The following is a 13,071-nucleotide window of genomic DNA, read 5'->3' on the forward strand; positions in this document are numbered from 1 at the left end:
TCCCGGTACTCCGAAAAATCCCCGAACCTTATCGGAACCATTCTGGTGTCTGTATATAACCTTCCAATATATCAATCTTTACCTCTCGACCATTCCGATACTCCTCGTCATGTCCGTGATCTTATTCGGGACTCCGAACAAACTTCGGTCACCAAAACACATAACTCATAATACAAATCGTCATCGAACATTAAGCGTGCGGACCCTCTGGGTTCAAGAACTATGTAGACATGACCGAGACACATCTCCGGTCAATAACAATTAGCAGAACCTGGATGCTCATATTGCCTCCTACATATTATATGAAGATCTTTACCGGCCAAACCGCATAAAAACATACGTTATTCCCTTTGTCATCTGTATGTTACTTGCCCGAGATTCGATCATCGGTATAATCATACCTAGTTCGATCGTCGGAAATATAAATAACAAATTTATTATTGCCTCTAGGGCATATTTCCTTCAGTCTCCCACTTGCACGGTGACGCCCCCGATTCGATCGTACACTAATCATACACGCAAACGTGTATGATCAATATCAGGGACTCACGGGAAGATATCACAACACAACTCTACGAATAAAATAAGTCATACAAGCATCATATTACAAGCCAGGGGCCTCGAGGGCTCGAATACAAGAGCTCGATCATAGACGAGTCAGCGGAAACAACAATATCTGAGTACAGACATAAGTAAACAAGATTGCCTTAAGAAGGATAGCACAAATTGGGATACAGATCGAAAGAGGCGCAGGCCTCCTGCCTGGGATCCTCCTAAACTACTCCTGGTCGTCATCAGCGGGCTGCACGTAGTAGTAGGCACCTCCAGTGTAGCAGGAGTCGTCGTCGACGGTGGCGTCTGGCTCCTAGACTTCATCATCTGGTCGCAGCAATCGGGTATAGAAAGGGGGGAAAGGGGGAACAAAGCAACCGTGAGTACTCATCCAAAGTACTCGCAAGCAAGGAGCTACACTACATATGTATGCATTGGTATCAAATGGCATAAGGGTATCATATGTGGACTGAACTGCAGAATGCCGGAATAAGAGGGGGATAGCTAGTCCTATCGAAGACTACGCTTCTGGCCACCTCCATCTTGCAGCATGTAGAAGAGAGTAGATGGTAAGTTCACCAAGTAGCATCGTGTAGCGTAATCCTACCCGGCGATACTCTCCTCGTCGCCCTGTTAGAGAGCGAACACCGGGTTGTATCTGGCACTTGGAAGGGTGTGTTTTATTAAGTAACCGGATCTAGTTGTCATAAGGTCAAGGTACAACTCCAAGTCATCTTGTTACCAAAGATCATGGCTATTCGAATAGATTAACTTCCCTGCAGGGGTGCACCACAGAACCCAAAACGCTCGATCCCATTTGGCCGGACACACTTTTCTAGGTCATACCCGGCCTCGGAAGATCAACACGTCGCATCCCTACCTAGGCACAACAGAGAGGTCAGCACGCCGGTCTAAATCCTATGGCGCAGGGGTCTGGGCCCATCGCCCATTGCACACCTGCACGTTGCGAGGGCGGCCGAAAGCAGAACTAGCCTCCTTAATACAAGACCAGGCTTACGTTCCAATCCGGCGCGCGTCGCTCAGTCGCTGATGTCACGAAGTGCTTCGGCTGATACCACGACGTCGAGTGCCCATAACTGTCCCCGCGTAGATGGTTAGTGCGTATAGGCCAGTAGCCAGACTCAGATCAAATACCAAGATCTCGTTAAACGTGTTAAGTATCTGTGAACACTGACTAGGGCCAGGCCCACCTCTCTCCTAGGTGGTCTCAACCTGCCCTGTTGCTCCGCCATAAAGTAGAAGTCGGGGGCCGTCGGGAACCCAGGCCCACCTCTACCGGGATGGAGCCACCTGCCCCTTCAGCCCCCATCTCCGAACAGTATCATAAGTAATGTAACAGTATAAGTATATATCATATGCCCGTGATCACCCCCCGAAGTGATCACGGCCCAGTAGTATAGCATGGCAGACAGACAAGAATGTAGGGCCACTGATGGTAATTGAGGGAGTCCTGGATTAGGGGGTGTGCGGATAGCCGAACTATACCTTCAACTGGACTCCTGGACTATGAAGATACAAGATTGAAGACTCCGTCCCGTGTCCGGAAGGGACTTTCCTTGGCATGGAAGGCAAGCTTGGCGATATGGATGTTCAGATCTCCTACCATTGTAACCGACTCTATGTAACCCTAACCCTCTCCAGTGTCTATATAAACCGAAGGGTTTTAGTCCGTAGGACAACATACACATCAACAATCATACCATAGGCTAGCTTCTAGGGTTTAGTCTCTCTGATCTCGTGGTAGATCTACTCTTGTACTACCCATATCATCAATATTAATCAAGCAGGACGTAGGGTTTTACCTCCATCGAGAGGGCCCGAACCTGGGTAAAACTTCGTGTCCCTTGCCTCCTGTTACCATCCGGCCTAGACGCACAGTTCAGGACCCCCTACCCGAGATCCGCCGGTTTTGACACCGACATTGGTGCTTTCATTGAGAGTTCCTCTGTGCCGTCGCCGTCAGGCCCGATGGCTCCTACGATCATCAATGGCGATGCAGTCCAGGGTGAGACCTTCCTCCCCGGACAGATCTTCGTGTTTGGCGGCTTCGCACTGCGGGCCAATTCACTTGGCCATCTAGAGTAGATCGAAAGCTACGCCCCTGGCCGTCAGGTCAGATTTGGAAGTTTAAACTACACGACTGACATCCGCGGGGACTTGATCTTCGACGGATTCGAACCACTGCTGAGCACGCCGCACTGTCATGACGAGCATGATCTAACTCTGCCGCCGAATGGTGCCCTGGAGGCCGCACCCGCACCGGCTCCGACCCTTAGTTCGGAGTCAACTGCGCCGATCAAGGATGGGCGGTTGGACGCCACCTCGGGGGCTGCGATCCAAACGGCGATTGAGCCGAACATCAGCCCCGTACTCTACGAGGCTCGTGACTCTAAGGAGCCGGACTCCTCTCCGGACTCCGAACCCTCCGCGCCCCTGCTAGTCGAATCCGGTTGGGCGCCGATCATGGAGTTCACTGTCGCAGACATCTTTCAGCACTCGCCTTTCGGCGATATCCTGAAGTCACTGAAGTCTCTCTCTTTATCAGGAGAGCCCTGGCCAGACTACGGTCAGCAAGGTTGGGGTACGGACGATGAAGAAATTCAAAACCCACCCACCACCCACTTTGTAGCCACTGTCGACGACTTAACCGACATGCTCGACTTCGACTCCGAAGACATCGACGGTATGGACGCCGATGAAGGAGATGATGAAGAACTAGCGCCTACTAGGCCCTGGAAAGCCACCTCGTCATATGACATATACATGGTGGACACCCCAAAAGAGGGAGAGGGCGATGGAACGGCGGAGGATGACCCCTCCAAGAAATAGCCCAAGCGCCGGCGTCAGCGACGCCGCTCAAAATCCCGCCAACACAAAAACGGTGATTCCAGCACGTGAGATAATAATACTCCGGAGAGTGCCGAAGAAAACCCCCTCCAGCAAGGTTTAGCACAGGAGGATGGAGAAACCAGCCCTCATGAGAGAGCGGCAGACAGAGAGGTCGAGGACGATAATTATATGCCTCCCTCCGAAGACGAGGCAAGCCTCGACGACGACGAATTCGTCGTGCCAGAGGATCCCGTTGAGCAAAAGCATTTCCAACGCAGGCTTATGGCCATGGCAAGAAGCCTCAAGAAAAAATAGCAACAGCTCAGAGCTGATCAAGATTTGCTGGTTGACAGATGGACTGAAGTCCTTGCGGCCGAAGAGCATAAACTCGAATGCCCCTCCAAGAGTTATCCAAAGCACAAGTTGCTACTCCGATTAGAGGAGGAAGCACTTGATGCGGCCGAACGGCCACCTCGTGGCCGCGACAGAGAGGCCTCCCAGCCCTCCACTCAAGCAGCACCCCGTACCAAGGCACGGGAATATGCGCCGGACTTGCGAGACATGTTGGAGGACAAGGCAAGGCAAACACGATCGATCTACGAATCGCGTGGGCACCCCACGGCTCGAGACGGTAACCATCACGCCGGCCATAAATTCGGCAGGGCCGAACACAGTAGACAAAGCTCATTGGAGCTACATCATGATATCGCCCAGTACAGAGGCGCCGCACACCCACTGTGCTTTACATACGAAATAATGGATCATCAAATCCCCGAGGGTTTCAAACCCGTAAACATTGAATCATATGATGGCACAACAGACCCTGCGGTATGGATCGAGGATTATCTCCTTCATATCCACATGGCCCGCGGCGACGATTTTCACGCCATCAAATACCTCCCACTCAAGCTTAAAGGACCAGCTCGGCATTGGCTCAACAGCTTGCCAACAGGATCAATCAGTTGTTGGGAGGACCTAGAAGCCGCATTCCTCGACAATTTCCAGGGCACTTATGTGCGACCCCCAGACGCCGATGACCTAAGTCACGTAATCCAGCAGCCAGAGGAATTGGCCAGACAATTCTGGACACGGTTCCTAACAAAGAAAAATCAAATAGTCGACTGTCCGGACGCTGAGGCCCTAGCAGCCTTCAAGCACAATATCCGTGACGAGTGGTTGGCCCGGCACCTCGGACAGGAAAAGCCGAAATCTATGGCAGCACTCACGACACTCATGACCCGCTTTTGCGCGGGAGAAGACAACTGGCTCGCTCGTAGCAAAAATATGACCAAGAACCCTGGTAGTTCGGACACCAGGGACACTAGTGGCAGGTCGCATCGCAACAAGCAGAAGCGCCGCATTAACGGCGACAATGCTGAGGATACGACAGTTAATGTCGGATTCAGAGGCTCTACATCCGGTCAGCGGAAGAAGCCATTCAAAAGGAATCCTAGGGGCCCATCCAGCTTGGACCGAATACTCGACTGCTTGTGCCAAATACATGGCACCCCCGAAAAGCCGGCCAATCACACCAACAGGGATTGTTGGGTGTTCAAGCAGGCAGGCAAGCTAAGCGCCGACAATGAAGACAAGGGGCTGCATAGCGATGACGACGAGGAGCCTCGGCCGCCGAACAACAATGGACATAAGGGTTTTCCCCCACAAGTGCGGACGGTGAACATGATATACGCCACCCACGTCCCCAAAAGGGAGCGGAAGCGTGCGTTAAGGGACGTATACGCGGTAGAGCCAGTTGCCCCAAAGTTCAACCCATGGTCCTCCTGCCCGATCACCTTTGATCGAAGAGACCATCCCACTAGCATCCGTCATGGCGGATTTGCTGCATTGGTTCTAGACCCAATTATTGACGGATTTCATCTCACTAGAGTCCTCATGGACGGCGGCAGCAACCTGAACCTGCTTTACCAGGATACAGTGCGAAAAATGGGCATCGATCCCTCGAGGATTAAGCCCACCAAAACGACCTTTAAAGGCGTAATACCAGGTGTAGAGGCCAACTGTACAGGCTCAGTCACACTTGAAGTGGTCTTCGGATCCCCGTATAATTTCCGAAGCGAGGAATTGATCTTCGACATAGTCCCATTCCGCAGTGGCTATCATGCATTGCTCGGACGAACCGCATTCGCCAAATTCAATGCGGTACCGCACTATGCATACCTTAAGCTCAAGATGCCAGGCCCTCGTGGAGTAATTACGGTCAATGGAAACACCAAACGCTCCCTCCGAACGGAGGAGCACACGGCGGCCCTTGCAGCGGAAGTACAAAGCAGCCTCTCCAGGCAGTTCTCCAGTCCGGCCATTAAACGTTCGGACACCGTCAAGCGCGCCCAGAGTAACCTACAACAAGACCGCCTAGCATGTTCCGAGCAGGCGTAGCAATGCGGCCCCAACCCCAACCCTCGCAAAAAGGCGACGCCAGTACTTCGCGTCCATAACTATGCTCTGGAAATACCATGGGCATAGGGGGAGGGTCACCATCACGGCACGCCCAAAACACGGCTTAAACCGCACCAGGGGCCGCCAATTTTTTACTTTTCTCTTACTTCAAGGACTACTCTTCGGAAGGCCTGTTCGACAGTTCAATTGCCGCACAAACGATGCAAGGACCAGGGAAGCAGACAAGCCATGCCGCATTACGGAAATCCCAGGTGGTCTCTATCACGAGCAGTATACCTGTTTCGCATACTATTCCGCAGCTTGCCCCTGGAGCAGACATGTTAAATAGTCCAACTTTTTCGTTTATCGCATTACTTGTATCGTTCCGCTTTGATCGCAGCTATTTTTAATAAACAATGCATAGCTTTTGTCTATTTTTTGCATTATCTTTTTATAAATAAATGTTCCTTAACGACATGTTGCACTCGTACAACTTGGTACGGCCAAAATACGCCAGGGGCTTTTAGCACCCCTCAATATGGTGTGAGAAGTCCGAACACTTTCACAAGTGCGACACCTCGAACTTATAGCACTATATGCATCGGCTCCGAATCATGTCTTGGGTCAATAGTTGGGTTTGCCCGGCTCCTATGTTTTGGTGCCTTACGTTCCGTTATATCGGCTAAGGTAGCACTAGGAGAACCACTGCGATTGTGCCCCAGTTGAGCTGGGCCGAGCACCTTAGTGGAGAAAGCTAAAACTGACTGTCATGATGAAGCGAGAGCTGGTCGCTGTTCGAGAGGTTTTTTCGAGTCCCTAAAGACTTATGCCGCTTAGGGCGAGGAGTCGGCTCTGTCTGGCCAAGGCTTGGATAGCGCCCCGAACTCGGTCTTCCGAATACTAGGGGCTTCACCGAAATTTAAAATTATAGAATTCTATGGCTAAGTGAGAGTGTTCAGGCATTATAGTCTGATTGCCTCGTTTGTTGGGCTGAGCGCCTCCCTCGAAAGACCCAAATATGGGAAAAGAGCGCCCAGGTTTATCCCCGAACACCCCAGCACTAGCGGCAAGGGGGCAGAAGCCGACGACTCGCCATCTCTCAGTATTGATAAATAGCCGCACAGAAGGTAATATTTTAAATTCAAGCAGCATTGCTCAGCGCATATGAACAAGTTTTCAGCGCACAGGACAAACACGAGCGAGTTTTACTCAAAAATTACATTCCTAGTACATTCATCCGCCACAAGGTGGGCACCCTTCAGAACATCCTTATAGTAATTTTCGGGCTTGCGATACTCTTTCCCCGCTGGTGTCCTGTCCTTCACAAGCTTCTCCGCATCCAGCCTGCCCCAGTGCACCTTAGCACGGGCAAAGGCCCTACGGGCACCTTCAATACAGACGGAGCGCTTGATGACTTCGAGCCTTGGACAGGCCTCCACCAGCCGCCGCACCAGCCCGAAATAACTCCCAGGCAGAGCCTCTCCAGGCCACAGCCGAACTAGGAGGCCCTTCATGGCCTGTTCGGCCGCCTTGTGGAGCTCGACCAGTTGCTTCAGCTGGTTGCTCAGGGGCACGGGGTGTCCAGCCTCAGCATACTGAGACCAGAACACCTTCTCCGTCAAGCTGCCCTCCTCGGCTCGATAGAATGCGGCGGCATCGATACACTCCGGGGAAGATCTACAAATGCCCCTGGAGAGCTCCGGATTCGGGTAAGTATCAAGTAACTCATGTTTACGTGTTTACTTTGCATAAAGAATGCCTTACCCGCCGCTATCTTCTTCACTTCATCCAACTCCTGGAGGGTCTTCTGGGATTCGGTCTTGGCAGACTTGGCATTTTCAATAGCCGCCGCGAGCTCGGACGCTTGCGTCTTCGAGTCAAGCTCCAAACTCTCATGTTTCTTCATGAGAACCTGGAGCTCTTGCCACACCTTGCCAACCTCGGCCTCATACCTCTCCCGCTTGGTGCGCTCCGCGGCCGCACTCTTCTCGGCCTCGAGCAGCGCTTGCTTAAGGGTCGCCACCTCAGATGTGGCCCCTACAATAGCCATGTTAATCCTGTCATTTCTTGCAATTGCACCTTTTTTTATATATACATATTCAACCAAGGTATTTCTTACCTTCATTGTCCTCGAGCTGCTTCTTGGCACGCTCGAGCTCTTGCTCGGACCTTTCGAGGTCCTGCTTTAGCGTGTCCACTTCCGCAGTCAGTGCGGCGGACGCAAGCAGAGTAGCCTGCACATGCATATTGACTCATTTTTGTTAGACTCCTGCGAATTCTGTTTGATCCTCTATTCGGCTTTTCTTCCCGAACGCCAAAAGAGCATCAGGGGCTACTGTCTATGCGGTACTATTATTTACACTTTCTTTACTTACCTCGAAGCCTGTCAAAAGGCTAGTACAAGCTTCAGTCAGTCCGTTTTTTGCGGACTGAACCTTCTGGACCACCGCACTCATAATAGCGCGGTGCTCCTCGTCGATGGAGGCGCCTTGGAGCGCCTCCAGCATATTGTCCGGCGCCTCTGGTTGGACAGAGGCCGCTGGCACGGTGGACTTGCTCCTCTTGGAAGGAGGTCCCCCGCCGGACTCCAGAACCTTTGAAGGTTCCGGAGCGGTGTCCGGCCTAGAGCCGGACTTGGAGCCCTGGGGGGTTTCATCCCCCTTACTCCTGGAGTCCGGGAGGTCGCCTTGCGGTGCCTCCAGGACCACCTCCTCCCAGATTGGAACCTGTTGGGACAACACTTCGGTGTCATCCGTAGGGCGGGGGGAGGAAGCCGTCGGAAGTGAGTTCACGTCCGATGAGTCCAGTGAGCCGCTCGACGACGCGTCGAGATGGTCTTTGGGTGGGCTGCATAAACACATTCGACATAAGGGAAAGCTGTGCAATAAACGAATACTATGAATTACTCCGGTATCCGGATACTTACGATTTTGCCAGGGGCTTGGCCCTAGGCTGCCACTCGTCTCCCCCGTCGTCGGTGTCGGCGGAGTAGTCCGGAGGAAGGGTTTTCCCCTTCTTGGACCTCCGGCCTCCTCAGAGAGGGCGGCCTTCCTTTTCCTCTCTCCTCCCGCTGGAGGGGGAGAGGTTTCTTCTTCTTCCTCGTCTTCGCGAGAGGAAGGCGCTTCGGGACCGTCGGATGATGAATCCGACACCTCCTGGCGCCGGGCGCTCTTTCGAGTCCCCGTGGCCCTTTTCGTGGCCTTCTTCTCCGGCACCACATAGGGCGCCGGAACCAGTAGCCTCGCCAAGCGAGCGTCCGCTGGGCCTTCGGGCAAAGGGGACGGACGGTTGATCTGTCCGGACGTCACCTGCCAATCCTGTCAGAGGAAAGGGAGCTTAGATCCCGCATAGAGTCAAACTATGGAAAACTGATACCCTGTAAAAGGAAAAAACAGCTTACCGCGAGCGCGTGACGCTGCGCGCTGAATCCGTGATCCTCGGTAGCAGATGCAGGAGCCTCGGCACCCTTGAAAAGCATCCTCCAGGCATCTTCGTACGTCGTGTCGAAGAGCCTGTTTAGAGTTTGATGCTGCGCCGGGTCGAACTCCCACAGATTGAAGGCCCGTTGTTGACACAGGAGGATCAGGCGGATGAGCATAACCTAGACTACGTTGACAAGCTTGAGCTTCTTGTCCACCAGGGTTTGGATGCATGTTTGGAGTCCGGTCAGCTCTCCTTTTTTACCCCAAGACAGGCCTGTCTCCTTCCAGGAGGTGAGCCGCGTAGGGGGGCCGGATCGAAACTCAGGGGGTGCGACCCATTCGGCATCGCACGGCTCGGTGACGTAAAACCACCATGATTGCCACCCCTTCAGGGTCTCCACAAAGGAGCCCTCGAGCCACAGGACGTTGGCCATCTTGCCAACCATGGCACCGCCGCACTCCGCCTGGCTGCCGCGCACCACCTTTGGCTTGACGTTGAAAGTCTTAAGCCATAGGACGAAATGGGGGCGGATGCGGAGGAACGCCTCGCACACGACGATGAACGCCGAGATGTTGAGGACGAAGTTCGGGGCCAGATCGTGGAAATCCAGGCCGTAGTAGAACATGAGCCCCCGGACAAATGGATGCAGAGGGAAGCCCAGTCCGTGGAGGAAATGGGGGAGGAATACCACCCTCTCATGGGGCCCAGGAGTGGGGATGAGCTGTCCCTTTTCGGGAAGCCAGTGCGCGATGTCGTTAGCCAGATATCTGGCCTTCAGCTTTTTGATGTGTCCCTCCGTGACGGAGGAGACCATCCACTTGCCTCCCGCTCCGGACATGACTGGAGAAGGTTGAGGTGGTAGTGCGGACTTGGGCGCTGGAGCTCGAGTGCGCAAGAATGGATAGGCAAAGGAGGAAGAAGGCGTGGGTGAAAAGGTGGATCCTTATCCCCTTATATGGGTGGACGGAACTACGTGTCCCCACCAGCCTGGTAAAACTCGCTTATCTCCAAGCGCCGTAATCAATGGCGCGGTTGGGTTACCCACGCCCGTATTGATGAGAATCCTGGAGTAAGGGGACACGATCTCTGCTTTAACAAGACGTGCCAAGGAAACCGCCTCGCATAACGCGCTAAGATGGGACAGTAAAACGGTTCGAATAAAAGCTTGGCCGTGGTGTGATGTCACACTACGGAGTACGTCAGCAGATTAGATTTGTGTAAATATTATTCTCTCTATGGCAATATGTGGAAACTTATTTTGCAGAGCCGGACACTATCTTTGTGTTCAAAATCTTCTACGAAGTACTTGGAGGAGGAACCCGCCTTGCAATGCCGAAGACAATCTACGCGCCGGACTCGTCGTCATTGAAGCTTGGTTCAGGGGCTACTGAGGGAGTCCTGGATTAGGGGGTGTGCGGATAGCCGAACTATACCTTCAGCCGGACTCCTGGACTATGAAGATACAAGATTGAAGACTCCGTCCCGTGTCCGGAAGGGACTTTCCTTGGCGTGGAAGGCAAGCTTGGCGATATGGATGTTCAGATCTCCTACCATTGTAACCGACTCTATGTAACCCTAACCCTCTCCGGTGTCTATATAAACCGGAGGGTTTTAGTCCGTAGGACAACATACACATCAACAATCGTACCATAGGCTAGCTTCTAGAGTTTAGCCTCTCTGATCTCGTGGTAGATCTACTCTTGTACTACCCATATCATCAATATTAATCAAGCAGGACGTAGGGTTTTACCTCCATCGAGAGGGCCCGAACCTGGGTAAAACTTCGTGTCCCTTGCCTCCTGTTACCATCCGGCCTAGACGCACAGTTCGGGACCCCCTACCCGAGATCCGCCGGTTTTGACACCGACAGTAATCTAGCATCCTATACTAAGCATTTAGGATTGCAGGCAAGGTATCAACAGTTGCAGCAACAATGACAGGCTATGCATCAGAATAGGATTAACGGAAAGCAGTAACATGCTACACTACTCTAATGCAAGCAGTATAGAGGAGAATAGGCGATATCTGGTGATCAAGGGGGGGCTTGCCTGGTTGCTCTGGCAAGAGAGAGGGGTCGTCAACACCGTAGTCGTACTGGGTAGCAGCGGCGTCGGTCTCGGTGTCTAGCGAGAGAAGAGGGGGGAAGAAACATTAAATATTAAGCAAACAGATGCATAGCGATACATGACATGACAAGTAGCGGTGCTAGGGGTTCCCTAACGCGGCAAAAGATGGTACCGGTGAAGGGGGAAACATACGGGAAAATATCCCCATGGTTTCGTGTTTTCGGACAGATGAATTGAAGGAGGAAAGTTGCGTGTTCGCTATGCTAGGGATGCGTGACGGACGAACGGGCTACGTATCCGGATTCGTCTCGTCGTTCTGAGCAACTTTCATGTACAAAATATTTTCATCGAAGTTACAATTAATTTTCTATGATTTTCCAAAGTTTTAAGTATTTTCTAAAATTTCTGGATTTATTATATTTAGTTTAATCCGAATTGACCAAGTCAATTTGACTAGTCAAAAGGGCATGTGTGGCCCATATGTCATAGACTATTTATCTAAACAATCAAATAAATCTAATTTATTTAATGGAGGCCCACATGTCATCTACTATTAGACTAAGCACTAATTAAGACCTACTAGTAGTACTAATCTAAGTAAGGGCCGGCCATTACTAGGCATAGCCCAGCCGGCCACACGCACGGCGCACACACACTACGCTGCACAAGGCACACACAACACACGGACACACACGGCCCTGGCCAGCTGCAAGCACACACAACACGCAGAACACACACACACCCACATCACACACACTCACGCACACACAGCACAGGCCACCCTTGGCCATGGCCACGGCCATAGCCGAAGCCAACAAAGGAGTAGCCATCAGCGGCAAATACCAGCAGCGGCTGCCGCTAGGAGGAGCAGTAGAAGCAGCAGCAAGCATAGCGGCAGAGCAGCGAACGCGAGCAGTAGGTGGCAGCGCTGTAGGCAGTGGCGGCTGCAGTAGCGGCAGCAGGGGAGCGTGGCTAGCGGCACGCAACAGCAGGGCGGCAGTGGCAGAAGGCGGCAACGGCAGGAGCGGCGCCGCAGCACGGCAGCGGGCGGGCGCACGGGAGGTAGCAGCAGCAATAACAAGCATGAGCAGTAGCTCGTACACGGGAGCAAAGCTCCGACCGAGCTCGGTACGCTAAGAACAACGGCGTAAAAGTGCATGGATCGAAGGGGAAAACGAGGGGAATCGACAGAGGAGCTCACTACGAAGCTCGTAGATGTGGTCTGGAGGCGCGAGGACGGTCGGACGCATCGCGCTCGTCGAGAGATGCGGCGGCCGTGGTGGAGAAGATCGCGCGATGGCGAGGCAGTAGGCCGCCCGACCTCCAACCGATAGGCGAGGGCGACGGAGAAGATGATGGTGGAGCTCCTGGACGCGGCGGTGCGACGTGGGGTGGCCGGTGGCTACGTGAGCGACGGCGGCACAGCGACGATGGCGTCGGGTGGGGGTGGGGAGAGCAAAGCGGCGTGAGGGGAGGGAAGAGAGGGAGGACTAGGGTTCGCACGGGGCTTGGGGAGGCTTTGTAGGGCGTCAGCGGGTGCCTGGATGGCCGGCACGTCGGCACGGCGTGGCCATCGCCGGTGGATGGCCGCCACGCACCTTCTGCTTCCTGTTGTAGGAGAGGTGCTGGTGGTGGGCTGGGCAAGTGCTGTACCACTATGGCCCATATGCACATTAGGCTAGTTATAGCTTCTCCCATTTTCTTTTCTGTTATGTTCGTTTCTCTCTGTTTTGCATTTTCTTTTGCTAGCATTTGACTTTTGTTAATTGTAAAAACTGGCACA

At 53.0% G+C, this 13,071-nt stretch overlaps 1 long non-coding RNA gene across 1 annotated transcript; it reads right to left on the bottom strand.

Annotated features, from left to right (window-relative positions):
* Positions 1 to 557: 557 nt before the first annotated feature.
* LOC147991479 (uncharacterized) lies at positions 558 to 12,854 on the bottom strand. Its single transcript, XR_015603472.1, has 3 exons — positions 12,490 to 12,854; positions 11,271 to 11,345; positions 558 to 879 (listed from the first exon to the last, which is right to left on the bottom strand). It is a non-coding gene; the product is annotated as an uncharacterized LOC147991479 (long non-coding RNA).
* Between the last annotated feature and the right edge of the window lie 217 nt (positions 12,855 to 13,071).

This window comes from Triticum urartu, chromosome 1A (assembly GCF_056163025.1).
Source record: "Triticum urartu cultivar PI428250 chromosome 1A, HENAU_Tu73, whole genome shotgun sequence".
NCBI lineage: Eukaryota > Viridiplantae > Streptophyta > Magnoliopsida > Poales > Poaceae > Triticum > Triticum urartu.